The 26,860-nt window shown below is 52.5% G+C and overlaps 1 protein-coding gene across 7 annotated transcripts in view; it reads left to right on the plus strand.

Annotated features, from left to right (window-relative positions):
- PTK2B (protein tyrosine kinase 2 beta) overlaps nt 1–26,860 on the plus strand; it is a 119,456-nt gene that overhangs the window by 34,380 nt on the left and 58,216 nt on the right. For 2 of the 7 annotated variants that reach the window (XM_050948747.1, XM_050948748.1), the window contains exon 1: nt 2,609–3,062. The exons of 3 other annotated variants lie outside the window; for them this stretch is intronic. The gene's annotated coding sequence lies outside the window, so the exon portion shown is untranslated. Of the gene's footprint in view, nt 1–635; nt 739–2,608; nt 3,063–26,860 lie in introns of those variants that run through there. 2 more of the 7 variants (XM_050948744.1, XM_050948742.1) reach the window with 2 other exon arrangements.

A 26,860-nucleotide genomic window follows, 5' to 3' on the forward strand; every position in this document is an offset into this window, starting at 1 on the left:
GTTCTAGCATCACTGCGGGTCCATCTCATGTCCCAGGAGCCTGGCTGACTCTCAGCCTGATTTCAAGCCTTGCAGATCCATGGCAGCGGGAGCATCTTCATGACGCTGAGTGGAGGGCCAGTAGCAGGAGGTAGCTGAACAGGTTTCAGGCATCGTTTGGTCAGCCTGTGTGGACCGGGGTTAAAGACGTGTCCTAACCCTGGCCAAGATACCGCTAGCTGCCCACATGCCCAGCTAGGCCCTGGTGGGGCTGGAAGCACAGGTGAACTGAATGGAAACCGGTCTGCTTTGCCCACTACATGGGCAGGCCGAAGGCAGATAGAAGCCGGACTGGTGTGTGTTTGGGGGGGCGGGGGGGCAGTTTCCCTCCAAGAATGCTGGAGAAGCGGAAGCCGGGGTGAGCCGCCCGGGAAGAGAAAAGGAAGTGCCGAAGGAAAGGAGGATAAAGAAAGACTCCAGGAACTGCCCATTCAGGGAGTGTCTGGCTCTCCCCAGCGCAGGCCCGCCTGGCTGAGGTAGGGGAGCAGGTTTTGCAGCTGTCAGGCTTATCTCCTTCCCCCCTTCCCCTCGTGCAGGGAGGTTTTCCTCGTGCGTCGGATGCTTCGGCTGCACCAGCCGCCTTTGCAATATGCAAACTCCTCTGCACACTTGTGCGAGAAGGAAGGAAGTGTCTGTTCGATCAGAGCAGGCTTGGCAGAGGGAGAGGCAGCGAGGCAAGCGGAGACAGCCATCTCGACAGTAAGTGGCACTTTTCTCAGGCTGCCCTGGACTCTGGGGCCCTTTGCCAGAGGTGTGCATGAGCTCGGCTGATGCTGGCCACTCCGGTGCCACTAGGACAGCGGGAGGACAGACTGGGGCGAGTCAGACTCTGCCACGGGGGTGCCAACAGTGATGGGCCAGGGTCAGCCCCCAGGACAAGAGGGTGCTGTCAGTGGAGTACCAGCCGGGCTGGCTTTTGACCCTGGGTGTGTCCAGAGCTGGATTTAGTGCTGGTGAGAGGAGCCCTGGGCAGTGAACTTTTCTGGGTATCCGCAGACCAGGGCACGGGCAGCTGCAGGGTAAGCTTCCTAGTCTGTGACTTAGCCCTGAGGGGGACTGGATGCTGCCGGGGCAGCCTTCAGCACAGGCCCCATGGGTGCCCTCGGCCCTGGGACAGGCGTGGGGACTCCCCAAATGGCCCTTCTCTGGATCCAGGGTTTCTGCCAGGGTGGGCCCCCTCTGTACCAGCGGTGGGGCCTAGGTGCATGCCAGAATCCTTGGCGCCGCTGCCTCAGCTAGCTCAAGGGATTGTGCGAGGGGGCCCTGGAAGGCCGGAGCAGGAGGAGGGACACCGCTGTGGGGGCAGAAATATACATAGGATGGGGGCGGGTTGCAGGGTGAATGCGGCAGGGGCTGAGCCTGTCATGGGGAGCAATCCATGGTAACGGGTATTGAGGTGCCCACCAGGGGTTGGGTTGGGGCCCAGCACAATCACTGTGCTGCCCCATGCAGCCACCCCACAGGAACTCTTGGTCAGTGCCGGAGTCAAACTGGAGCCGGGGAGTTCGGCTTCCCAGTAGTCAGCCGGTTCCCCGGGGTGACGGGGAGAGCAAATGGGGATGTGCAGGGCATTTCAAGGGATGAAGGGGAAAGCAGGGGCGTTCCTAGCCCCATGCTCACAAGCCCCGGGTCACCCTGCTAGCCAGACAGTCACAGGGAGATAGCCCAGCCCGGCAACTGGACAGGGCCTATGCAGCGGGAGAGCCAAGCTCAGCTGATGAGGAGAGATGTGTAGGGAGAGCCTTGGCCTGCTGGGAGGGGATTAGACCCAGGGCCTCACGTCCTCTTATGCTGCCCTGTCAATGAAAGGGGGCAGAAATGGCCTGAATGGGGGTGTCCCCAGCCCTCTGTGGATGGGGTGCGGCTGGAGAGCATTGTCGCGGGAAGTCACATCTAGGCTCCAGGGTATGGGGACCATGGAGGTTGCTGAAAGCCCCCTCCTCCCTGATCACTAACTCAAGTGCAGAAAAGGGGTGACTGAAATCAGGGCTGCTATATTTCAAGAGACCAGCTTCCCTAGTGGGAGGGAAAGTATCTTCCACCCTGGGATTTTCAGCTTCCACGTCTGGTCCCTGTAGCTGGTCCCCGCCCATCCTTCTCCATCCTTCAGAGTCAGGGGTTCCCCAGGGAAGCGATGCATCGAAGGGCGTCCATAATAAATAATAGTGCCTAGCTCTGACCATCAGCAGATCTCAAAGCGCTTTACAAAGGTCAGTGTCATTTCCCCCTTCTTACAGACGGGGAAACAGGCATAAAGAAGGGACGAAACAAAGTCACCCAGCAGGCCAGTGGCCGAGACCAGAATAAAACCCAGGTCTCCTGAGTCCCAGTCCAGTGCTCTAGCCTGGATGAGGGGAGATGACTCTATAAATGGGTTGGGTTTGCTCTAGCCTTTGGCTGGTAGCCATCAGACATGCTACACAGCACAGCCCTCATCCCGGGGAAGTAAGATCACGCCAGGGAGCTCAGTGTCGCTAGGACCCACAAGAAGCTACCTCCAGCTCCCCTGGGCCAGTCAGACAAGCAGGGCAGTGTGACACGGAGCCTGGCCTGGTGGGAGAAGAGAAAGGAGAACCCAGCCCACACCTCAGATCTGGGCACAATGGCTCAGCAGCTTTCGCTCCAATTACCAGCATTTATTTTAGAGATGCAGCCCAAAATAAACAGAGCTGTGAGATTGGGAGGGAAGGAGGATGAGCTCTCCCTTGGAGGTGAAATGCAGCCGAGGAGAATTTAGGCTGAACATCAGGAAACCCTTCCTAGCTGTGAAATCTACGGGGATGTGGAATAAACTCCCAGTATAAGTGGTGGAGGAGCCTCTTGCAGCTGGACTGGACAGAGAGCGCAGAGGGAAGGGAACCAGCTTGCCTTGGGGCGAAGGGGTTGGACTAGCTGGGCGTTGTAGATTACCCGTCTCTGGATCTTACGCTGCGTCTCACCCTGCTGCGACAGCCGGTGAGCTAAGGGAGCGGTATGCAGAAAGGATCTTGTGGGGAAGAGGCGTCTGATGGGTCGCTGCTGGGGTAGGTGTTGGGTCTGCTCTTGTTTTGTCTTCAGCTGTCAATTTAACACTTTCCCTTTCCCGGGAGAGGGAATGATTAGCATGATGAAATGCACCAGTTATTTGAGGCTAGGCGGTGGTCTGAGCCGCAGTGAGGGGAGAGATGTGATGGGAAGGGGGCCAGGGCAATTGGACAGGTTACATGTGTGTATAAGGAGCATGTCACCGTGACATGGAGTGAGTCGTGTTAATATGCCACTTTGGAAGAGCTAAACCCTTCACCCTGCAGCTGTATAGACCAGTGGTTCTCAACCAGGGTACAAGTACCCCTGGGGTATGCAGAGGACTTCCAGGGGGTACATCAACTCCTGTAGATTTTTGCCTAGTTTTACAACAGGCTACATAAAAAGCACTAGTGAAGACAGTACAAACTAAAATTCCATGCAGTGACTTGTTCATACCGCTCTATATACCATACGCTGAAATGTAAGTACAGTATTTATAATCTAATTGCTTCATTTTATGTTTATTTGCAGTCACAGTGTGCTGTGACACTTCTGTCTTTTTATGTCAGATTTTGCAAGCAAGTTGTTTTTAAGTGAGGTGAAACCTGAGGTATGCAAGACAAGCCGACTTCTGCAGGAGGTCCAGTACTCTGGGAAGGTTGAGAGACACTGGTATAGACCTTGGATACACACTGGCCTGGGGAGCTGATTGACCCTAGCAGTGGGAGAAGCCTGGAAAACAATATGCCTCAGGTATCAGAGGGTAGCCGTGTTAGTCTGGATCTGTAAAAGCAGCAAAGAATCCTGTGGCACCTTATAGACTAACAGACGTTTTGGAGCATGAGCTTTCGTGGGTGAATACCCACTTCCTCAGATGCATGTCAGTGCATGCCTCAGCTCCATCAAGACAAGCCTTCCAGTGCTCACGGGGGAGGGGAGGGCTTTGCAGAGAGCGACCAGCACCTTGAATTTCACCTGAGTGTTGACTAGCAGCCACACTGCGGTAGGTGCGTACGGGGTGATAGTCTGCCGCCAGTCCACTCCGCTCGGAAGGTGGGGAGCTGCAGTCTGCACTAGCCTGAGCTTCTGGGGGGCTTTTGTGGTCAGTCCCAGCTAGCGTCCGCTGCCCCAGTCAAACCTAGGGGTCAGAAACGGCAGAGGCAGGGGCACAGGAACTGAATTGGGGGTCAGGGGAGTTGCGGTACCTTCCAAGCTCCGCCCACAAACCAGGCTCCAGCCTCGTGAGATACCCTGTTGTGCAGATGTTCAAAATATGCTCTTGGGTGCCCTGCCGATCCATATGGGTGTGGATCCCCCAACTGTGAGACTGGGATGTCCCACTTCAGTCCCTGGTCTTGGCTGCCCCCCTATGGGGCTTCTGTACCCTGCTAGGCTCCTGGGGCTTCCCTCCTCCTCGAGGGAAGGTGGAGGTGGGGGAAAGTAATTGCGTCTCCTAAATAACCACCCCCTCAGAGGGCCAAAGTGAGATGCTGCGTGTGTAGATCCTCAAACACCACCCGCCCTCTGTTCTTGTACCTGCTTTGATTAGCTGGGAAATAGTTAACAGAGGTGATATTCTTTTAAAACAATCGCGATAAACACAGCTTCCTCTGCTGACCAGGTGTGATTCTGCCACAGGCCTGCCTCTGTTCCCCCTTCTCCCCCCACCTCATTGGGCTCCTTCAATAAACTGCCCACAGACTTTATTTGCCCAGTAATGCCCTTTGCCCAGGGTCTTATTTACTGGCATCTAATATAATCAATGCTCAGTCCTGAGGCTTCTCTGCTCCGCCTCTCTGCCTGGTCTCTGCATCTCTTCCCTGCCTTGGCTCTCAGCCCCCAGTCTTTTCCAGCTCTCCGGCTTTTGGGACCAAACCCTTCCCCTGGCCAAGGACTCTGCAGGAGGCTTGTGTAGCTCCTGCTCAGAGCTGCTCTTCTAACCCTTTTCTCAGCTACTTTCTTCAGGCCCCTTTCAGCAGTTCTCTGGTTAATCCTTGCTCAGACTTTGCATCGTTCTGCGTCCGCAGCCTTCCGCCTGATTCCCTCTTTATAAGGCCCTTCCCTTTCAATCCTCAGCAGTTCATTGATCCCAGTTGCCTTCCCTTGCAGTCATTCGGGCATTAGGCAATCAGTCACAGGTGCCTTCCCTTGCACACTGTGACCATCGCTGTTGGGCATCTGCGCTGCCGCCCCTCTGTAATGAACAGGGGCAGTTGTCCCCTCTCAGAGCTATTGCTTCAGGCTGCCTGCAGACTCAGGCAGGCATCACTGCATTGGTTACACTCAGGTCAGACTCCGAAGGTTTAGTTCATAACCATGAGGACCAGAGAATGAAAGCTGAGATTCTGGAGAACAAATGGGCACCTGAGAGGAGGTGGTGGTGGGCGGCCACCCAAATACAAACCTTGAAAAGTGTGCATCTCAGAGGAGGGGCTGACCTGTTTTGAGAGGCATGGAGCAGCACTGACTGTAGGAGGACCCTGAGTTTGCAATCCACAGTGATCAGGCAGGTGCCTTTTGTTGCTGAGCAACCATAGATTTAGCCACCTCCTCTAAGCGCTCCCCCTGGCTGACAAGCATCATCTCCATCTTTAGTTTAGCTTCAGTTAGCTGGCCGTCATGGGCAGGAAATAGGAGTTGATATAGAGCTACTCCGGCTAATACATCTGGGGGAGTGGCCAGTAGCCAGCAGCACACAGGCCAGAGAACGATGTTGGTGACTGAGGCCTCTGGGTAACCGGTGAAGGCACATTAGATTAGGAGCCTGTCCCCCCTGACTCCCACACTGACTATTAGCCCACACTTCTTCCAGTCAGCAGTACAAGGAGGAAACTAGGAGGAAATTGAGCAAAGGAAGATTTAGGCTGAGTATCTGGGGAACATCCTGACGTTCTGTTCTGTGTAGACTCTTAGAGCACTCATCACTATGGCACCTCAGCTTCTTCACTTAAGTACTGCACTTAAAAAGGAAAATATCAAATGCACAACTATGAACTGGGGAATAACTGCCTAGGCGGCTGTACAGCTGAGATCTGAGGGTTGCAGTGGGTCACGAACTGAATATGAGTCAACAGTGTGATGCAGTTGCTAAAAGGGCTAGTATCATTCTGGGATGTATTAACAGGAGTGTCGTATATAAGACATGGAGGTAATTGGCCCTCTCTAATCAGCACTGATGAGGCCTTGGCTGGCAAATCTGTCCAGTCTGGCCTAGCAGCCACAGCTGGGCTGTTGTCCACAAGTCAACGACAGCCGCTGGGCAGCAGCCAGCAAGCCAGGATCATGGTTATTGCTAGAGCCAGGATCAATAGGCAGGAAACCAGATCAGAGGCAGGCTGGGCTCAGAGACGGAAGATCAGAAAGCCAGGTGAGACCTGGCATCACAACAGGCCCCAAGTCTATGTGGTTGCATAGACAACTGCCTGGGCCACTCTCTAGGGTGAAATAGTGAGCATGGGCCAATCAGAAGGCTGCAGGGCGCTGTCACTCTGGATCCTTTGGGCAGTACTTCCTGCAGTGCCTCATCTCCACAAGGCTCCGTGGAGGTAACTATGTATGGCCTCTTGGTGGTGATGTGGGAACATCCGCTGTCCCAGGTGGTATGGAGCTGGCTTTTAGGCCCATGGATTCTGACAGATCTTAGGAAACACTTTCTAACTCTTCAGGGTAGCTAAACTCTGGAATAGGCTTTCAAGGGAGGCTGTGCAATCCCCATCACTAGAGGTTTCTAAGAACAGGCTGGACAAACACTTGTCAAGGATGGACTAGGTTTAGTTGGGCCTGCCTCAGCACAGGGGCTGGACTTGTGACCTCAAGGTCTCTTCCAGCCCGACACATCTATGATTCTCCCAGTCATGTGTAATCCACGCACCTCCTGGTGTGGTGTTCTGTCCCATCTAGTGGCGCCAAGACCACTTAGAGAGAGAGAGTTAAATGAGTCTGCACTACAGCCTTAGCTAACAGCCAGTTGGCTTTTAGCTTACGTGGAAGAGGCTCATGCACTAAGCTCCAGAGGTCCCTGGTTCGATCTTGCCCGCCAACTACCGGGGTCTGTCAGCATTACACATGCATGAAGCCACATGACTACATTCTGTCCTCTTCTTCTCCCAGTGGAGGGTCTTGGTTTGGAGTAGGTACACACACATACGGTTCCTTGTGTTTGTATTAGAGAAGGCAGGTCGAAGAAATGTACCCTCCACTTGGAGCAGAAAGTGGTGGAGTGGGGATGGTCCTTGGTTCCTGGGGGAGTTCACTGCAGTCCCAGACCACCCTCAGGGAAGTTCTCTCTCCTGCCCAGATGAGCTTTTCACCCTTAGTGTTGAGAGCTCCATGGTGCCGGAGGAGCAGTCTCATCCCAGAGCTTTGTTAGATCTTTTACATACTCTGGGTCCAGACCATGGATAAGGACCAAGCCTTTGGACTTGATTGACTATTCTGTGGGAAGCCGGTGGAGGAGGCAGAGTAGCCTGGGTTGTTGAGGAGACACGTTGCAGCGTTTTGTACAAGTCGGAGTTGCCCAAGCGCCGATGGCTTCCTGGTCAGATGTACTGCCTTGCTGCGGTCCAGCCGAGAAGTGACAAAGGTGTGAATCACTGAGGCCAGGTCTTCATCCGCCAGCGGGAGCCAGACACTGAGATCTGAACTCGAGGCAGGCTCTGTGCCAAGGCAGGGCTGCTGTCATGCATTTTTAAAGACATTGTTGAGGGATGTTTTTTCCTGTCAACTGCAGGTAAATTCTCACACTGGTAGTTACCTCCTCCAGGCACCTCTGGGCTGATGGCCAGTAAAACCCCAGCCAATCAGAAACCTTTCTAGACTGGTAGGGGGCAAAGGTGCAGGTTCTGCCAACAGTAAGACTGCACTCCGGGGTGGGGAGGGAGGGGAGAGATTGACTAAGAGAACCAGATTGGTGCTTTGGAAGCCATTGGTTGTGGTAGCTCGGCTCTGCGAAATCTCATTGGCTCTTGGAGTTAGGGGCAAAGCAGAGCAGCCAATCAGATTGGACTTAGATGATTAGTTCTGTTAGAACTGAGAACCGTAGGAAGGTGAGCACCAGACACGGGGGTTGGGGGGGCGGAGCCTGCAGGCTGCACTATGAGAACTCCCTGCCCCAGGCTAACCTGCGGGCTGCTGCCCCAGGGGAACATCTGCATATGGGGCCCTGTAGTGACAGGGAGCAGCAGGGAGTGTGGCCCTCACAGCAGCCAGCCCCATGCTGCAGACGGCGCAGAGAAGCATGTCCGCGCTGCCTGCCAGGCCACTCCCCTAGCCCGCTGTTACCCAGGTGCCCTCTCCCAGCTGCAGGAAGCCACCCGTCTCCTTCCTGCAACAGCAGCCCTGGTGGAAGCACGCCAGCCGCAGAACTGATGATGTTCTGTAGCGCACCTTGCTGTGCAGAGACAGATGGGGAGAAGCAGCCAGGCCGACAAGGCGTTAGAGCTGACCCTGGCTGGCACCACATCCTCGTGCCGAGTCCTCCGCAGTTCAGGGCTGGCTCACCTCTCTGACACCCACTCCCCAGGCTGACACATGGCATCAGTGGAGATTTTAAACAGCAGCATTCCTCAGCTCCAGCCTCCAGGAGTGACTAACACATGGAGCCTGAAGGCCAGTGGGCGTTACAGTGGGGGCTGTTGCATTAATTTAGATGGAAGCGACTGGCCCAAAGAGTTAAGGGCTCTGAAACGATCCAACATGGAGCAGTTTGAAGCCGTTCAGGGTTTGGCAAACAGAGACCTCAGCCTGCTTAGTGCCATGGCAAATGCAGCGTTCTCCGTCCTTTTAAGCTTTTATTAAAGAGACAGAACAGAAGGAAAAGAATTAAAGCCTTTGGAATGCAGTGTATGAAGGGAGGCTTTCATTTCAACGACTGCCCTCACTCCCGTTAGCTGGAGAGAGTTTTAGCAGGGAAAACCAGTCATGGTTTGACAGTCTCTTTGATGGTATTGTGCGTATGGGGATGACTGTGCTTTGCGGGCACAGAGAGGTCAGCTGGGGTGGGCTGGAACCGGGGTTGTGGCTGAGGTTGTTAAAAGTCTAACCCCGTTTCCTAAAAAGCCAGACACAAAAGGGGAAAGAAAAGAACAGGCAGGACAGAAAATGCAGCTTCTGTCTGCACAAGCTTGACCCTGGGCCCATAGGGGCAGCCTGCCGACAATTGCTTACCTGGGATGCGCGAACCCCAGCCCCAGTGGTTCTGCCCCTGAGGTCCGAGTGGCAGAATCCCAGAGCAGCTGATCAGCCCGCTGGCCCTATTTAAGCCAGCAGCAGGTGTAACCCACATACCTCCAGGTTGTGGTATTCTGTCCCATCCAGTGGCACCGCAACCACTTACTTCAGAGGGGTAACCACGTTAGTCTGTATCAGCAAAAACAACGAGGAGTCCTTGCAGCACCTTAGAGACTAACAAATTTACGTGGGCAATACTGTATTGTCCACTCCATGCATCCGATGAAGTGAGTTTTACCCACAAAAGCTTATTCCCAAATAAATTTTCGTCATTGTTTTTGCTGAGAGCACTTAGAGAGAGATTAACGAGTCTGCTCTACAGCCTTAACTAGAGGCCATGAGGCTTTTAGCTTATGCGGGAGAGGCTCATGGATTTAGCTCCAGAGGTTCCCAGGTTCAATCCCACCCGCCGCTGGTTTTACAAGTGGGGGCTCGTTTGGGATTTCAACTGGGAAGTCTCTGAGCTTGGGATGTGCTTCCTCAGCAAGGGGAAGGATGTAACTCACGCATCTCCTGGGTATGGTGTAACGTCCTATCTAGTAGCACTGAGACCACTTAGAGAGAGAGATTAATGAGTCTGCTCTGCAGCCTTAGCGAAGAGCTATGTGGCTTTTAGCTCATGTGGTAGAGGCTCGTGCATTTAGCTTCAGAGGTCCCAGGTTCAATCCCGCCTGCTAATGACCGGGGTCTGTCAGAGTTAGAGAGGCAGAGGAAGATATCTGAACAGGGCTTTATCCTGCTCTTGGTGAACTGTGTGCACCCCACTCCAATGGCATGTGGCTCCTGATCTCCAGTCTGGCTCCTATCTTTGACCCCTGGGGGCTGATCTCCAGTTTATCTCCTGCCTCTGACCCAGCTGACTCGTGACCGTGGACTCTGGCTCTGCCTTCAATGTCTGACCGCCCACGGCATGGCCGCGATGCTGTGGTGTTGACCCTCACTTGCATTCTCACTGTTGGAAAAAACCACAGGCCCAGCACGTGGCTTTTTTATCAGCCACATCAAGACCTGGCAAACTTGTCCCAGCATTGGGCCGGGTGGGGCATTGCTTTTAGCTGCCGCGTTCTGGTCATGTTCCAAAATGCGCTGGCTCAGCTGGCTAAGCCAGACCCTTGATAGAAGGAAAAATGAGAGAGAAAGGAAAGAAGAGGGGTGTGTGTGTGTGTGAGAGAGAGAGTGTTTAACACCCCAGGTGGAGGTTGGGATTTAGCTGCTGGAGCTGGGGATTGAGCAGTGGAGGTGGTAGTGGGTTCCTCTCTCTGTCCTGGCCTGGAAATCTTTCCAGGTTAGGATGGAGGTCCAGGGTCCCAGGAGATGGTGGGAGTGGCGGCCATGATGGTGAAATTTCCTGCGGTAGCCAATTTTTCTTTTTCTTTAAGGACCCGCAAAGGGAGTGGTGGGCCGAATAGCCCCTCCCATCAGCATTTTGTCCACCCATTAGGCCTAATTTGTGACACGTCCGCTTTGGCTCACTGATTTCCAGTCCCACACTTTTCATGTTCACCAGCCACCACCTTAACCATCCTTGACTGACAGCAGGAGGCCTTTGTGTTTGGACTCATTGAGTCTGTCTCACTTTTTCACCTTTTACTGTTGATATATGTATTTGTAAAAGCAGCAAAGAGTCCTATGGCACCTTATAGACTGACAGACGTTTTGGAGCATGAGCTTTCGTGGGTGAATACCTACATGCATCCATCACATGCATCCGACGAAGTGGGTATTCACCCACGAAAGCTCATGCTCCAAAACGTCTGTTAGTCTATAAGGTGCCACAGGATTCTTTGCTGCTTTTACAGATCCAGACTAACACGGCTACCCCTCTGATATGTAATTGTGACATTTCATTAACTTTTCACAGCTGAGCTCAGCACTAGGGTAAATTTGAAGGCCCAATTATCAGAACGGGGCAGGGTGGGATGAACACCTGATATTTTTAATGCAAATCTGGGAGAATCATGTATGTTGGCAAACATTGTGGGTAACTTCAGAATTCACCCTGTTTTGCCCTGGTGCTGCAGGATTACAAAGGAGCAGGAGAAGTTGAGGGCGAGAGGGAAGGTAGCCAGCTAACCCTGTAACACTTTGGCAGAGTGTGTGCTGCATTCCCCTTTAGCGGCTGGCCCTTAGTAGATAACAGCCTGTTACTGCTACTTACTAATGGAGCAACTCCTTTAGCTTAAGTGGTCGCACTCTGTGTTGCAGTACTTGAAGATTTTGGGTTCAAATCCTGATGATGACACATGCTGGGGTCATTATTCTACTCCATAATCATGGTGGCTCTGACTTTCCACACCCAGATAGGGAAAATTCCCACTTAGAGAAATCTGAAAAACAGAGGCCTGTCCCTTTAAAGCCCATGCAGGGTAAAGAACACTGCGTTCCTGTAGGGCAGGAGGGATCTTAAAGGGCCAGGCCTGTAATTATGTATTCTTAGGACAATGATTACATCAAGTTACTTTAAAAAGCAGAGCCTTGCAGCGTGGACGAGCCAGCGCGCAGCATCCTGGATGAGTTCAGATGCACAGAGAGCAGCGAGCCCTCGGGAGTCTTTCTGTACAATACAGCAGCACAATGCAGGCTGTAATTAGACAGTGGCACCTCGCAGATCAAAGCTGTCTCTAAGTGCTGGGCAAATTACAGCACATATCACAACACCAGAGAGTAAACGGGGGGATGGGAAAGTCAGAAACTGCCTCTTAGTGGCAGCTCAGTTTAGAGCATTTTGAACAAACAAGTTTCACCCAGCCAGGTTAGCCGAGTGGCTTTATATAGACAACTTCCTGCCACCGTGCTCCTTTTATCTCTTCCCAGTAACCAGGCCTTGCTTTGTGCGATCACACAACTTTTCGAGTCCAGGTGAGAGATACCCGATTCTTGGGAGAGCAGAGAACTCCAATGCACCATGGTCATTAACAACACAGGCCATAGTCTCCCTCTCAACTGTACACATTCAGCGTCAGACATTCCATCCAGCACAGAACAGCTGTGACGCTTGGGGTGTGTCTACACTACAATCCAAAGGATGATTACATCTCACGTAGACACACCTGCACTAGGGCTGCTAAAAATTGCAGTGTGGATGTCATAGTTTCAGGCAACTGCATCTGTATTCCCTCTTGTGGTCCCTCCAGGGGCCTGCTCTAGACTCTGAGCTGTCACCTCTCTTGGGCAGAGACTCGCATCTCATTCCCTCCTGACCGGGGGTTTTCAAGGCTACACAGTTCCCTGGCTTCATCGTGGTATCCCCAGCAAGCCAGACTGCCAAAAAGGCCAGTTCTTCACTTTGCTTTCTCTCCAGAAGCTATGCCCAGTGTACGAGTTACCACCCCACTCTTTCTAAGCAAGCACATTTATTCTTATGCTGAAAGCATAACAAGCAAACATATTAAACAATAACAGAATCTACTCACATGCTAAAAAGCTTGCCAGACATCACACCAGCTCCAGCTTCAGGCTCTAGCAGATGTCAGTCCTTCAAAACCCACAGCTGGGTTTTCCCCATGGTTATAAGTTCATAAGTGTCTCAGAGTCAGAACCGGAATGCCAGCTGAGCAGAGCAGCCATTTCTTTATCCAGCTTGGGCCTTTGGTAACAAGTGATCAGCAGACAAAAGACCCTCTCTTCTGGACATCGTTTCAAAAGGCTGGGTTTTGGCATAACTGGAGTTGGGTAAACTGAGTCATACAGTCCTTGGAATTCCCAGGTCTCACTTTGTCACATCTCCCCCTGAGAGGTGACCTACAGCCCCGGCCCACAATAATACATAAACCATTCACTGGATCCCAAAGGTACTGTCTCCCAAGGATGTGGCAGACCATTCCCATCTCTGTCACAGTACCTGCAGCACCTCTGGCTTCAGCAGCGTGAGCAGGTACCCAGGGTCTCTGGCCCATTTGTACAGCCTGCCCTGCCACATCTGCCCTGCTAGCTCAGGTATGTCTGGCCAAGCTGCAGTCACTTCTTGGGCTCCAGCAAAGGCACAGCCACACGCACCACAGACTCCCTGAAGTGAGACAAAGCTAATCCCGGAGCATCTAGGGTTCACCTCCAAGCAGGGCCGGTTTTAAGCTGATTCCCCCGATCCCCGGAATCGGGCCCTGCACTTAAGAGGGCCCCGTGCCTTAGGCGTCTTTTTATTTATTTATTTATTTTTTACTCACCCGGTTGGCGGGGAGGGTCCATTACGGGTCTTCAGCAGCATTTTGGTGGTGGGGGGGGGTTCCTGGTCCGGGGCTTCGGCAGCATTTTGGCAGCGGAGGGGGGGTCCCAGTCTGGGGCTTTGGCGGCATTTCAGTGGCAGGGGGTCAGTCGGTGCCGCAGAAGACCCCGAGCGGACCCCCCGCCGCCGAAGTGCCGTCGAAGCCCTGGACAGCCACCAGGTATTTGAATCAGGCCCCACCATTCATAGAGCTGGCCCTGCTCCAAGCGCCCATTCTAGCAAAGCCGCGACCACCCACGACGTCACACTGCCGTGCCGCACCGCCATGCAAGACTTTGTGGAGAGAGTAGGGCTAGCCCTTGAGCTCGTCTGTACTAGAACCAGGTGCCCCGAGTGCTTGAGCTGACGGAGATCTACCAGCAGCAGTAGTATTGTACTTCTAGGGGTTGTGGTCACTAGATGGCGACACGGCTGCGCTGTCGTTTTCTCCCCAGTGGTGCGCATGGTGCATGGACCCTGCAGGCTCGCAGCTAACCAGGTGTTGACAACATGAGACTCATCAGAGGCCAGGAGAGCAGCTGCTGCTGCTGACCAGAGAGCTGTGCTCAATTCTGAGCCCCGTAACTGGAGACAGAGCACAGCGTCAACAGAGACCGCGTTATGGCCTCGAGGTACATCTCTCATTGGTGCGGCTGGGAGCTGGGCAGGGCCGTTAGCGAGTTTGCTACCATCTTTGGCATAGTTAGCTTGATTTTTGGTCCATGGAGTCCCGAAAGGTCCATGGACCAAATTGGCTGCGTTGGAATCAAATGTTAAAAGACACAATCCACTGAGGTCCTTCTCCTCCACTGCAGGCCATGGGAGTGTGGGGTGTGCAAAGAAAGAACCACAGGGTTCTAAAGAGCATGTTTACATGGGGAAAGGATCACTACAGTTTCAATCTCACATGGATTTTTGCCAGTCAGGATCGGGCCCTGTTGGGCTAACTGCTGCGCAAAGCCAGAGTCCAAGGATGGTCCTTATCCCACTCCCCGCTCCTCCCATTTGAAAATGAAAGAGCTCTGATTGGTTAATGTCACCTCCTGCTGCAGTCTGGAGTAAAGGTCCCATGCATGGAGCCAGGCGCTTTCTGGCCACTGCTGTGTCAGCCAAAGCGGCCTTCCTCGAAGTGAGGCATATACGCTGAACAGGAGAAGGAGAACCTAGGAACTGCCATAGACCAAGGTCCATGCTCTCCAGTATCCTGTCTCCAGCTGCCGCCCATACCATTGCTTCAGAGAGAGATGGGGGGCTCTACCTGTGTCCTCTGTCCAGCCCCTGCAGCCTGCAATCGCAAGGAATTGATCCTCGTATGGGAACGAGCCATTTGATCCTGATGGATGATCCTCACTCCATGCTCCAGGGAAAGACAATCCACCATCACTCCAAGAACCCCACCAGTCTGCCCGGAGGAAGAGTTTTTCCTATCCCCAAATTAATGAGGAGCAAGAATCCGCCGGGTTGAGCAACTGTTCCCATGTGTGAGCCAAGAAACATGTGATAGCCAGGTAACCATCCTTCCTCCATCCACTCAGTCTGTCTACCTCGCGTCCATCACCGTGGCATCTGTCCTCTACAGCTCGTTAGTCATCTTGAGTTCTCAGTGCTAAATTGCACCAGGTTCATAAGCCTCAAACCTGCCACTGAAACAACCCTAAGCTGAACCATAGAAAAGCCCCTGTTTGGCCTACTGGTTTATTCCCCATACGTCCTGGGGCTTAACACCTCTCTCAGTCTGCACCAGTTGCTGATCTGTGATTAGTCTTCCTGTGCACTAATTAGGTCTCTTCACGCTTGTTAGTTGCATTAGCTGAGCGTGGGAGGTGCCTGTGCATCTACCAGCATCTGGCTGGGGAACTGTCAGCGCCTGCCTAATGCGATTTAGAGGCGGCAGAGTGCGTGAGGGCTGGAGTTGAGATTGGAGAGGGGCTCATTCACTTCTCTCTCGCGTTGCTCGTTCCTCAAGAGAGAAATGAGAGGAGACGCAAAGGAGGTCTCCTTCTCCCAGTCTTCTCCTGCAAGCCTCACCTGGGCTTTATTTCCCCGTACACACCCTTTTTGTATTTTTCCCTTGCATCTGGCCTGTTCCCCAGGAGTAGTTACAGCCCTTTTCTCTAGTCTTTGCTGGCCCATGTCCGCAGGGCAGTCTCATGATCATGCCCTGCTGTGGACTTCACAGACCATGGGTTGCAGCAGTCTCATCTTGGCCTAAGCCTTTCTCTTCTCTCACTAGATGTAGTGCTGGAAGGAGCAGAGGGGTTGTTCACACAGCAGATGAAGAGCAGGCTGTAGCTTTGCAAGCTTCCCTCCCATCACCCCACCAATATGCTTCAACCACGACATGGGGGACTACAGCAGCGGTTGGTAGCTCATCCTTTAAGCCCACTCGGTCCCTGCATTCTCCATTGAGACCACCACTGAGGGGAGTAATTAGGGCCAATTGCTAGAGTGGTTTTTGTGCCGTGGATGTCCATTTCACTAAGAACTGGACTAATCTAAGAATCAGGTAGAAGTATAACTGAGTTCAGAAAAGAACTAGATAAGTTCCTGGAGGATAGGTCCATCAGTGGCTATTAGCCAAGATGGTCAGGGATACAACCTCATGCTTTGGCTCAGAGGTGGATTACTGTTTTGTGGAGCCTGGGGGCAGGGCAAGTAGGGGCCTCTCCCCACCCCTTCTGCCTGCAGTCCCCCCTGCCAGCACCCCCTGGTGCTCCTGCTGGGGAAATGGTGTCAAGGCATGGGGGCTCGCCACACCCTGGTTTCCCCCGGCACTCCTGCTGGGGAGCGGGGTCTGGGCGTGGGGGCTTCCCCCACTCCCTGGCAGGAGCGCTGGGCAGGTGGGCAGAGCAGGTCGAGATGTGGGGGTGCCCATTTTTCCAGGATGCCCAAATTGGCTGGGGCTCCTGGGCTTGGGGCCCAGTGGCTAATCTGCCCCATGCTCTGGTTATCCCTAAACCTCTGACTGCCAGAAGCTGGGCCTGGACAACGGGGGATGGATCACTTGATAACTGCCCTGTTCTGTTCAGTCCCTTTGAAGCGTCTGGCCACTGTCAGAAGACCCTTGGTCTGACCCAGGGTGGCTGTTCTTATATTCTAATGGCTGATGCTCACCAATCTCATTTCATATCAGCCCTTAACAGACTTTGCAAGGCAACACCCCCTGACCATGGCGAATGTGTTCTGCTTTCAACTCCAGCTCTGAGAGGTGAAAGGTTGTGTCTCCGGCTTCCCGATCTCCCCGAACAGGTTTACTATTTAACCACAGCAGCAAGTTCAGTTACAAAACACAGAGGGCCAGATTCTGGCTTAGAGTAACTGCACCCAAGCCACTGGCTTTGCGCGGGGGATAGATTTGGCCAAGGCTGAGGGGCAGGGAAACGGAATTGTGTTTATTTCACACTTCCCCAGAATGAAAGTTCCCTTTTCCACTGAGTTTATAGCCCTATTCCTGTCCTGGCACTGGCTGTGGGAATCAGACTCCAACACCAGCAGGGACCATTGTGATCATCTGGTCTGATCAGTATAACAGAGGCCAGAGACCTGCCCCCCGTTAATTCCTAGAGCAGAGCTTTCAGAACAACCTCCACTCTCGATTTACAAATTGCCTGTGATGGGGAATCCACCACAACCCCTGGTAAATTGTTCCAGTGGTTAATTACTTTCACTGTTAAAAGTTGATACTGTATTTCCAATCTGAATTTGTCTAGCTTCAGCTTCCTGCCACAGGAGCGTGTTAGGCCTTTCTCTGTGAGCTTGAAGAGCTAGGGTTGCCAGGGGCCCGGTTTTCGACCTGGGAAGTCCAGTCAAAAAGGAGATCTAGCAGTGCCTGGTCAGATGTACTGAGCGGACACCAAAAGTCCAGTTACAGCAGGCAGGGGGAGGCGCTGGGTCATCACCTGCACCAGGTACTGCTCAGCCAGGGCCGCCTCCTACCTGCATCTCATAGCCAAGCAGGAGGGCTCCCACATCAAGCTGCGCTCCTGAGCTGAGAGCCCAGCTGGTCAAGGGGAGGGAGGTGGAGCAGGGGAGAAAGTTGGCAACCCTATGAAGAGCCCATTATTAACTATTTGCTCCCTACATAGGTACTTCTACACTGTGATCAAGTCTCCCCGTAACCTTCTGTCAGGGTAAAGATACAGAGCTCCTGGAGTCTGTCACTATAAGACATATTTCCAAATCCTTTAGTCATTCTCTGGGCTCTTCTGTGGTCGCCTTGATAGCACAATTAGTGCTGTAGAGGAGACATTTCAAAGGCACAGATGGCAGCTAGGCACCTAATGCGTAGACAGTCAACAGGATTTGAACACCTAAATGCAAAACAAGCGAGTCTTAGAGGGGGATTTGAAGAAGGGAGGTGGGCTAGTGGGTTAGTGGAGCAGAGCTGGGAGGGCGAACTAGGCATTGTGGAGACAAGGAAAAGGACCTGAAGATTTGTGGGAGAAGTGGGCCAAAGGGCACGCTGGGATCACGGACAAGCAGAGGAGTGACGCCATACGGGACTGCGTTGGAGCTAAAGGCACGTAGTGATGGGTACAAACCAAACTTTGCATCTCGATTAGAACTTGGTGCCTACGTCTGAAAAGTTCTTTGGGTGCCGTAGCCTGTGCCAGGCAGCTGGGGAGACGCAGGGAACCGGGGGAAGGGACGGAAAGATGCTATTTATGAACCTGGAGCGCTGGGGAGGCGATACTGCTGGAGAGATCAAATTCCAGGAATTAAATAGCATTCCCAAATCCTTGGCGCTGGGAGAGGGAGCCAGCTGAGATAAAGACGTGGGAGGAGACTCAGGTGGACAAAAGCCAGGGCCTGGGGTGAGCAGATTTGTTTAAAACCAGGCACTGTGTGAAATAATGTACCCCTGACTCACACTGCACCTAATGACACAGTGAGGGCTCTGGCACGGGCACTCAGGCATTGACTCTGCTAGCGTATGTCGTCAGCAGCTGGGAGTGCAGCCCAATTAGGGGTAGTGGGGGGTGGGGTTTGCATTATTCCACCTTGAAAGCTAAAAAGAGCACGCACTGCACAGAAAGAAAAATAAAAACAGACCTCAGAGCAGGCAGGCTGCCGGGGGATGCGTTCTTCTGCTGAACTGAATGGAGCTGGTGTCAACTGTTCCGACGGCCTGCTGACTGGCAGGGCTAGGAAAATAGCTCATTCATCAAAGTTAGCAAAACGTTTAGCCCCTTCCGTCCTCCCCCACTGGCCTGCTGCTGAGACCACAATGCTTTCTGAGTGCATGGGGCACATGAGGTGGCATAAAGGCACTGCTTTCAAAGGTGGTCAAGGATTATTGTTTCCCCAGTGGGGAAACTGAGGCACAAAGCCAGGGCGGAGTTTGTTTCAGGCCCCCTTCCGTCAGCAGCAGGGCTGGTACCATAAACACAAGACCCCAATAAAGCAGAAAGCATCGACTCATACTTCAGACCAGAAGGTGCACAGTCTGTCATAGAGGACTGGTGAACAGTGGGCTAGAGAGGCTTTTGTTTCTAGGCTGCTGGTTCAAATACAGCCAAGGCTACTTGAGAATGATTGAAGGCATGGAAAAAAATCTCGTAGAAAGGGAGATAGAGGAGGTGTACCGGGAATTTCTGTGTGCCCTTTCTCAGAATGTAAGAGCAAAGGTGCGTTCAGTGAAACAAAGGAGGCAAAATCAAGAGTGAGAAAAAGGACATACTTTTTCATACGGTGTGCAGTCAGCCTGTGGAACTCATTGCCACAAGATATAACTGAAGCCTAGTAGGATTCAAAGAGTGGTCGGACATTTCCATGGATAACAAGGTGATCCAGAGTTAGAATAATGATTAAAAAAAAAAAAACTATCCAAGGGTTGGGAAGGGAATCTGACCCTTCCTGCAACAGGCCCTAACTATTAGGAGTAAAGAAGCATCTTCCCCTGTAAAAGCAGCAAAGAATCCTGTGGCACCTTACAGACTAACAGACGTTTTGGAGCATGAGCTTTCGTGGGTGAATACCCACTTAGTCAAATGCATGTAGTGGAAATTTCCAGGGGCAGGTATATATATGCAGGCAAGCTAGAGATAATGAGGTTAGTTCAATCAGGGAGGATGAGGCCCTGTTCTAGCAGTTGAGGTGTGAAAACCAAGGGAGGAGAAATTGCTTTTGTAGTTGGCTAGCCATTCACAGTCTTTGTTTAATCCTGAGCTAATGGTGTCAAATTTGCAGATGAACTGAAGCTCAGCAGTTTCTCTTTGAAGTCTGGTCCTGAAGTTTTTTTGCTGCAGGATGGCCACCTTAAGGTCTGCTATAGTGTGGCCAGGGAGGTTGAAGTGTTCTCCTACAGGTTTTTGTATATTGCCATTCCTAATATCTGATTTGTGTCCATCTATCCTTTTCCGTAGCGACTGTCTAGTTTGGCCATTGTACATAGCAGAGGGGCATTGCTGGCATATGATGGCGTATATTACATTGATGGACGTGCAGGTGAATGAAGCGGTGATGGTGTGGCTGATCTGGTTAGGTCCAGTGATGGTGTCGCTGGTGTAGATATGTGGGCAGAGTTGGCATCGAGGTTTGTTGCATGGATTGGTTCCTGAGCTAGAGTTACTATGGTGCGATGTGCAGTTACTGGTGAGAATATGTTTCAGGTTGGCAGGTTGCCTGTGGGCGAGGACTGGCCTGCCACCCAAGGCCTGTGAAAGTGTGGGATCATTGTCCAGGATGGGTTGTAGATCCCTGATGATGTGTTGGAGGGGTTTTAGCTGGGGGCTGTATGTGATGGCCAGTGGAGTCCTGTTGGTTTCTTTCTTGGGTTTGTCTTGCAGTAGGAGGCTTCTGGGTACACGTCTGGCTCTGTTGATCTGTTTCCTTATTTCCTCATGCGGGTATTGTAGTTTTGAGAATGCTTGGTGGAGATTTTGTAGGTGTTTGTCTCTGTCTGAGGGGTTAGAGCAGATGCGATTGTACCTCAGTGCTTGGCTATAGACAATGGATCGTGTGATGTGCATGGGATGGAAGCTGGAGGCATGAAGGTAGGCATAGCGGTCTGTAGGTTTTCGGTATAGGGTGGTGTTAATGTGTCCATCACTTATTTGCACCGTGGTGTCTAGAAAGTGGACCTCCCATGTAAATTGGTCCAGGCTGAGGTTGATGGTGGGGTGGAAGCTTTTGAAATCGTGGTGGAATTTTTGCAGAGTCTCCTTCCTATGGGTCCTATCTTCCCCTGTGTGCAGGTTATCTCATAGCTGCCCACGGTAGGGCTTCTCCTACCTTCCTCTGATGCAGCTGGTGCTGACCACTGCTGGAGACAGGATACCGGGCTAGATGAGCTGTGATCCGGTCTACCCATGGCTACGTTCTTAAGATCAATGGTGATCCAAACTTGCTAGCAAAGTGGCTGCTTTGTGGCTTAGTGAAATGAGTTTGATGGGTCTCAGTCCAGTTCCAGGTAGAGTGGCATCCACATCCTCAGTGTAACAGTCGCCATGGGTATTAATTAGGAGTGTCTGTGGAGAGACCAATCAGTGATGAGGCTCTGGAAGTTGAACCCATTAAAAGTGGTCCCTCTGTGTGAGAGTTGGGAGCTGCCAGGGAGAAGATACAAAGGTGCTTGTGGATGAAGAAGTGGATGATAGTTAGCAGGACTGATGATCCACGGTCTGTGCTGGTGGCATGGGTGGGGATTTCAGTGTCTTGGGCTGCTAATTTGGCCGATTTAGCCAATTTTAAGTTGCCTTTGTCCATGTGGATTGTGGAGGGAGCAGCTGCATTGTTGTGGTTGTATGTGCTTATAATAAAAATAATTTAATCCTATTTTGTCAGACCTGTTAGCAGAAATGAAAGGAGAACTGTATTCATGATGCATGCATGCTCCCCGGCGTCTCTCCTCCGTCGGGCCTTCTCTGCATCCTTATAATTAGCAAAGGCCACACCTGCCAGTGCGTCACTGTGTCCGTTATGACAGTCTATTTTTTTCCCATCTGCAGATTGTTTTTATTTATCATGAGTTATTAAAATCTATCCAGCTATTAAATAGTGGGGAAAATTTACAGGGAATTAGCTGAGCTGTTTCCCCATGGTATGTTCACTGCTTAATGCAATGGATGTGTTTTCAAATCCTCATCCTGGCCTGCAGTCAACTGAGTTATTTTTCTGTCTTTGTGGCAGTAAGGGGTTAATAGGGCTGCTTTGAACCAGGCATGGTGCAGGCAAGTAAAAATAATAAATCCAGCTCTTCGGTAGCACTTTCGATCAGTGGATTTCAAAGTGCTTTACAAAGGCCATCAGCGTCATGATCCCTGTGTTACAGATGGGGAAACTGAGACGCAGAGTGGTGCAGTGACTCGCCCAAGGTCACCCAGCAGGCTGAACGGGAAATAAAACCCCATTGTCTGAGTCTGAGACCAGTGCTCCATCTGCTAGGCTAAACTGCCTCTCAGCTGTGTATGTTTGTTTCCTTTGCTGTGCTCTGCTGATGCCGCTCAAGGCTGACTTGAATCACCATCCATCCAGGGGACCCCACGCTCACCTCTGCCAATGCGTCTCAATCCTAACCGCCAACTCCTCTCCCCCAGCCCTGGGCTCCCCATGCAGCTCTTCTAGCATGCCCTACTCTTGGTCTGCAGTCCTACACACCTCCTCTTCTATTCCGGGCTAGCTGGAGTTATGTGGAACTAGGCAGAACAGCCGAGGGAACACTCCCTGGAAAACAGCCTTGCCTTGGCAAGGGGAGAGAGGCTCCAATGGCCTGACAGATCTAAATCCACCTCACATTTCAGCTAGCATTATAGGAAGATTAACACTCTTCCAGACCACCTGGCTCCCCCACTCCTGCTCATGAGGTTCAGAAATGCCACTGGAACTCAGTCTCCCTGAGCGTGTCACTCCGTCTCCCTCGGTGGGGGCATTACACCAGCTGCTGTGCAAGAACCCTGCACAGCTCACACACAATGAGGCATGCTCCTCAGCCTGCCAGTCTTCTGAGGGCTGGGCTGGGAAAAGCCGGGAAGGCCTCTCGCCCAGCAGTTTGATCCCGCCAGCTGCTGAACGCTTCCAAGCTCCCGGGAGTTGAGGGTGCTCAGCACTTTGCAGGATTGGGGCCTTTTCTACCCAGGCCTGTCCCTGTAAGGTGGTTCTTGGGATTGTCACACAGACCTCTGCCACTTGAGCTCAAGATGAACCGACCAGCAGTAGTAGGCTTTTGTCCTCCAGTGGACCAGCCACTGGATAGGGACACAAAACACACTGCTGCCATGTTACACTTTGCATTGATCCCATCTTCAGCTCTAGCTATGTGAGATGGGGACTAACGCTTTTGCCTTTCTCATATTCCCCCACTAATGATGGCTCAATCTGACAAGCCTGAGTAGATTTCCTGCCGTTGCATGAATTTATGGAAGCCAACCACAGGTGCAATTCCCTTTTGAGCTCCCTTATCCTGACCAGGGGCAGCAGCCTTTAGGCTCAAGTTAGATTTCAGTGGCCGCGTTTTCTGTTTAACTAATTTTGGTCTGAAATTCCACACTGATTATTGCTCTTTTATTAATTTCTTTTTAATTAACCCGTGTCACTGTGGTTGTTCCAAAATGTAGATCTTGTGAAAACATGAGGCCATGACGCTATCTCAGCAGAGATCCAGCCTCAGATTTACAAAGTAGAAAAGCAAGAGGGGGAAAAAAAGAGACTAAATAGAAGGGTTTCTGTGTCATTTCCCAGACACAATTGTTTGCAAACAATGATACATTCTCCTGGAATGTTTGCAGCCCAAACATGGGTGGCTGATCAGTTGACTGTGTAGTTGACTATGAACTCAACTTATCTGCAGTGGTGTAATAACCCTGTTGGTCCTGGGATGTTAGAGAGACAAGGTGGGTGAGGTAATTAATATCTTAACTTCTGGAAGAAGTTGGTCCAATAAAAGATGATACAACTCCCAGCGCGTGTCCCTATGAACCTAAGTGATAGTCACTTCGTTAATTCCCATTGTCCAAGCTGATGGACAAGCAGAGTGTTAAAGAATCAACAGCAAACTAGATGATTAAAAGAGAGAGAATTTTAACCATCCATGGTTATTGTTATTGGTAACACTGGCAAGAAAATAGGTTTAACAATATGCTGTAATGAAAAGTAAGTGTGTGGATGTATGTGTGTGTTACTATTGATCTCTGCTGGATGAGGTAAGAACTGCACAACTGTGTCTCCTATGCCCTGTACTGCCAATTGATAATGGAGATTCTCTTTTAGCTTGAGCAGGAGGCTCCGAGTTCTATCCGTACTGCTGGCATTAGATTCCAAGTGGTAGCAGAATACAGCATGGAGACAAATCCCTATTTATATGTTGGCATTGTCTCTTTAAGTGCAGACAATTAAAACAGATCAAAACCCAACCTCCAAAACACAAAAGCCGGTCCAATGCTAAACAGTATAAACACACCTTGCCTCTCAGCCTGAAGGCCACCAGCTGGGCTCTGCCAGGCAGTCGATGGGAGAGGAATCCAAAAAGAAGGAGCTGTCAGTTAGTGTGGGTGAGCCTAGCTCTTGCGTTAGGAGAAATTTAAGTTGGGATGGGAGCATGGCGAGAGCATCTTCGTTAGTGGATGGTCCCCACTGGGAGGTGGCAGCACAAGTACTGGAGGAACGGGGGTGGGCAGGATACAGAGGTTTAGGAAGTAATTCCAGGGGGCACACGTAGGTCAATGGTTAATGCTCTGTTACTAACGGAGTCTCTGCTGCACTGGCTTTCATAGGTTGCTGTACTGGGGGGGTGTTGCCACAGGTGTCCATGCTGGCATGTGAGGACTGGGCTGTGCTGGCTTGTGACAGTTCAGTGGGACTGGGATTAGGCTCTCCCTGAATGTCAGTGTAAACCAGAGGCCTCGGGGCAGCCTTGCAAGTGGCTCCTTGCCTCAGTTTCCCTTTTAGCGCCCCCCAGTAACTCCATGGAAGCTTCTTCTTGAGTCCATTTTCATGGTTTATGAACAAAACCGAGTCCAAAAGTCCCAAAGTGTAGCCCCTATCCCCCTTGTCGCCCTTAAAAAATCACATCATCATTTGGCTGTTGACATAACACATGCAGCATTCGAGCACCCTCCACTACCTCTGGCCTCTGTGTCAGTCCTCCACCCTCCCTCTGCCCAGACAGCCACCCTGCCCTGCCTTCTGGGGTGGGAGTCCCACAGCCTCTCTGCTGGGAGTGTCCTAGCCAGGGGAGCACCCCTCACTCCGTCGGGTCCTTTCACAGTCCTGGGCCCAGCTGTGACAAGGAGACATCAGTAGTGGCTGCTTCCCTTCTTTCAGCCCTCCAGGGCCTTTGGCTCTGGCTCAGAACCAGCAGGCAACTGTTCCCTGGCCTTCAGCCTTCTCCAGCTGACTGGGCGCTGGACCTGTTTGCCCTTCTCGCCCACCTGGGCAGGGCTGAGGCCCATGTGAGGCTGACGGCATCAGGGAAACTTGCCCCCGGGCTGTGCCCATTCTGGGACAAGCAGGGGCCATCCCCCGGCACCCAGCTGAGTCATTGTGGGGGATTTCAAAGGAGCCTTTTTGAAAAGAGGAACGTGCTGAAGGCAGAATGGAGACTTCCCCTTCCCCCCCGCCCCACCAGCTCTGCACCCTGAAAAGCAGGCAGCAGAAGGAAGCGTTTCAGGGAACAGATGGAGACATTTCACTGGCACGAAACTGAGAAGCGGGAGGATGGCTCCAGCCCACTGCGGCTCTTGGGAAGCGGCTGTACTTGTTAGAACGGGCTTGGAGATGAGCGAATGTCTCCGTCTGCCGGGACGTGCTGTCACGGGTCAGCCTGGTTCCCATGGCTGGGTGTCCCTCTTGTGCCCAGCCTCAGCCAGTGGGGCTAGTGGCCTGGCTTCTCCTCGCCTCATGCCTGGCCTGGCTCTCAGGCCCAGCCCGCCTCATCCCCCTAAACGCTGCTCCCTCAGTCATGTTCCCTGTGACCAGCACTGCCCCCTCACTGCCTTCAGCATCTCCCACGTGCGCCCAGCGCCTGGCCCTCCGTCTCCAGCGCACTGCGCATCTCTTGCCCTCCTCCACTGACTCACCTGGCGATTCCCTCCATGACTGTCTGCTCCCGGCCCCTCTGCAAAGTACATCCCTCCATCAGCCAGCCCTGGCTCATCTCTCACGAGCCTATTCTCCTCCACCGCTGGCAAACAGCCCCCGCCCCATGCACCTGTCGGCTTCCTCCATTGCAGGTGCCTCTCCTCCTCTTTCAGCTCTGCCCCGGTCCTGGCCAAATAGCAGCTGCCTGCAGGTCTGGGTGATTCCTACGCCCCCAATCTCAGCCGATCGCTTGCTGCTTTTGATTCCCTCTAACACTTTCCTTTGTCTTGGCTCCCTCCTGCTTCTCCACTTACTGTCCCGTCTCCCTTCTCCAGGTCTCCCTCCTCAGTATACCCGACTCAGCCCATGACACCCTATGGGCGGGTGGAACTAGCTGGCACTGGCTCAGAATAGTTATCACTGAGAGAAAGAAAGAAAGAGAAATTGCTGTTGCATCTATGCATGAAGGCCGGATCCTCAGCTGGTGTAGATCCATTGACAGTGACAGAACTACATTGATTTACACTGGCAGAGAAACTCTCTCTGATTGTATCCCACTCTTTCAGCCCTTGGATGTCACTTATCTTCCTCTGGGACAGGCGCCGCGTCTGTTCAACATTCAGCACAATGGGGGATCTGATCCCAACACGGGTCGCTGGGTGCTACCGTAATACACATAATAAATACTAATAAATAATAGTAATATCCCTGCTACACAACATGCCCATGACCTGACCTTTCAGCCAGCCACGTTTTGTATCAGTGCCGTCACCCACTCTTTTGCTGTTGTGTTGCCAATAACAGCTGAGCACTCTGCAAACATCGGCATCACACTCCAGGCTGTGGATTGCTGCCCAGCGATAGCTACCCGATGGCGGGGCCTTTCATCCCTGTATGGCAGGGATCTCAGACTCAGATCACTACGAGGGCCACAAGAGGACTAGTAGATTGGCCCGAGGGCCGCATCACTGACACCTTTTCATATAAAGGTACAAAAGCCTCGCCCCCACTCTACCTCTTCGATGAGGCCCCGCCTCTTCCCCGCCCCCATTACAACCCCTTCTCCAAAGTCCCCACCCCAACTCCACCCCCTCCCTGGCCCTATTCCAACCCCTTCCCCAAATCCCCACCTCTGCCCTGTCTCTGCTCTGCCTCCTCCCCTGACTGCGCGGCTCCCTGCGCCTCCCCCCTCCCTCCTGGAAAGCGCTAAGCACCGCCAAACAGCTGTTTGGAGGCAGGAAGTGCCTGGAGGTAGGCAGAGGAGTGGGGATGTGGTGCGCTGGGGGGAGGGGCGCTTGGCGGCCGCAGGAAATAACTCAGGGCGGGAGGGTGGGGAGCTTGGCGGGCTGCATGCAGCCCGTGTGTTTGAGA

This window comes from Gopherus flavomarginatus, chromosome 4 (genome assembly GCF_025201925.1).
Source record: "Gopherus flavomarginatus isolate rGopFla2 chromosome 4, rGopFla2.mat.asm, whole genome shotgun sequence".
NCBI classification, from domain to species: Eukaryota; Metazoa; Chordata; order Testudines; family Testudinidae; genus Gopherus; species Gopherus flavomarginatus.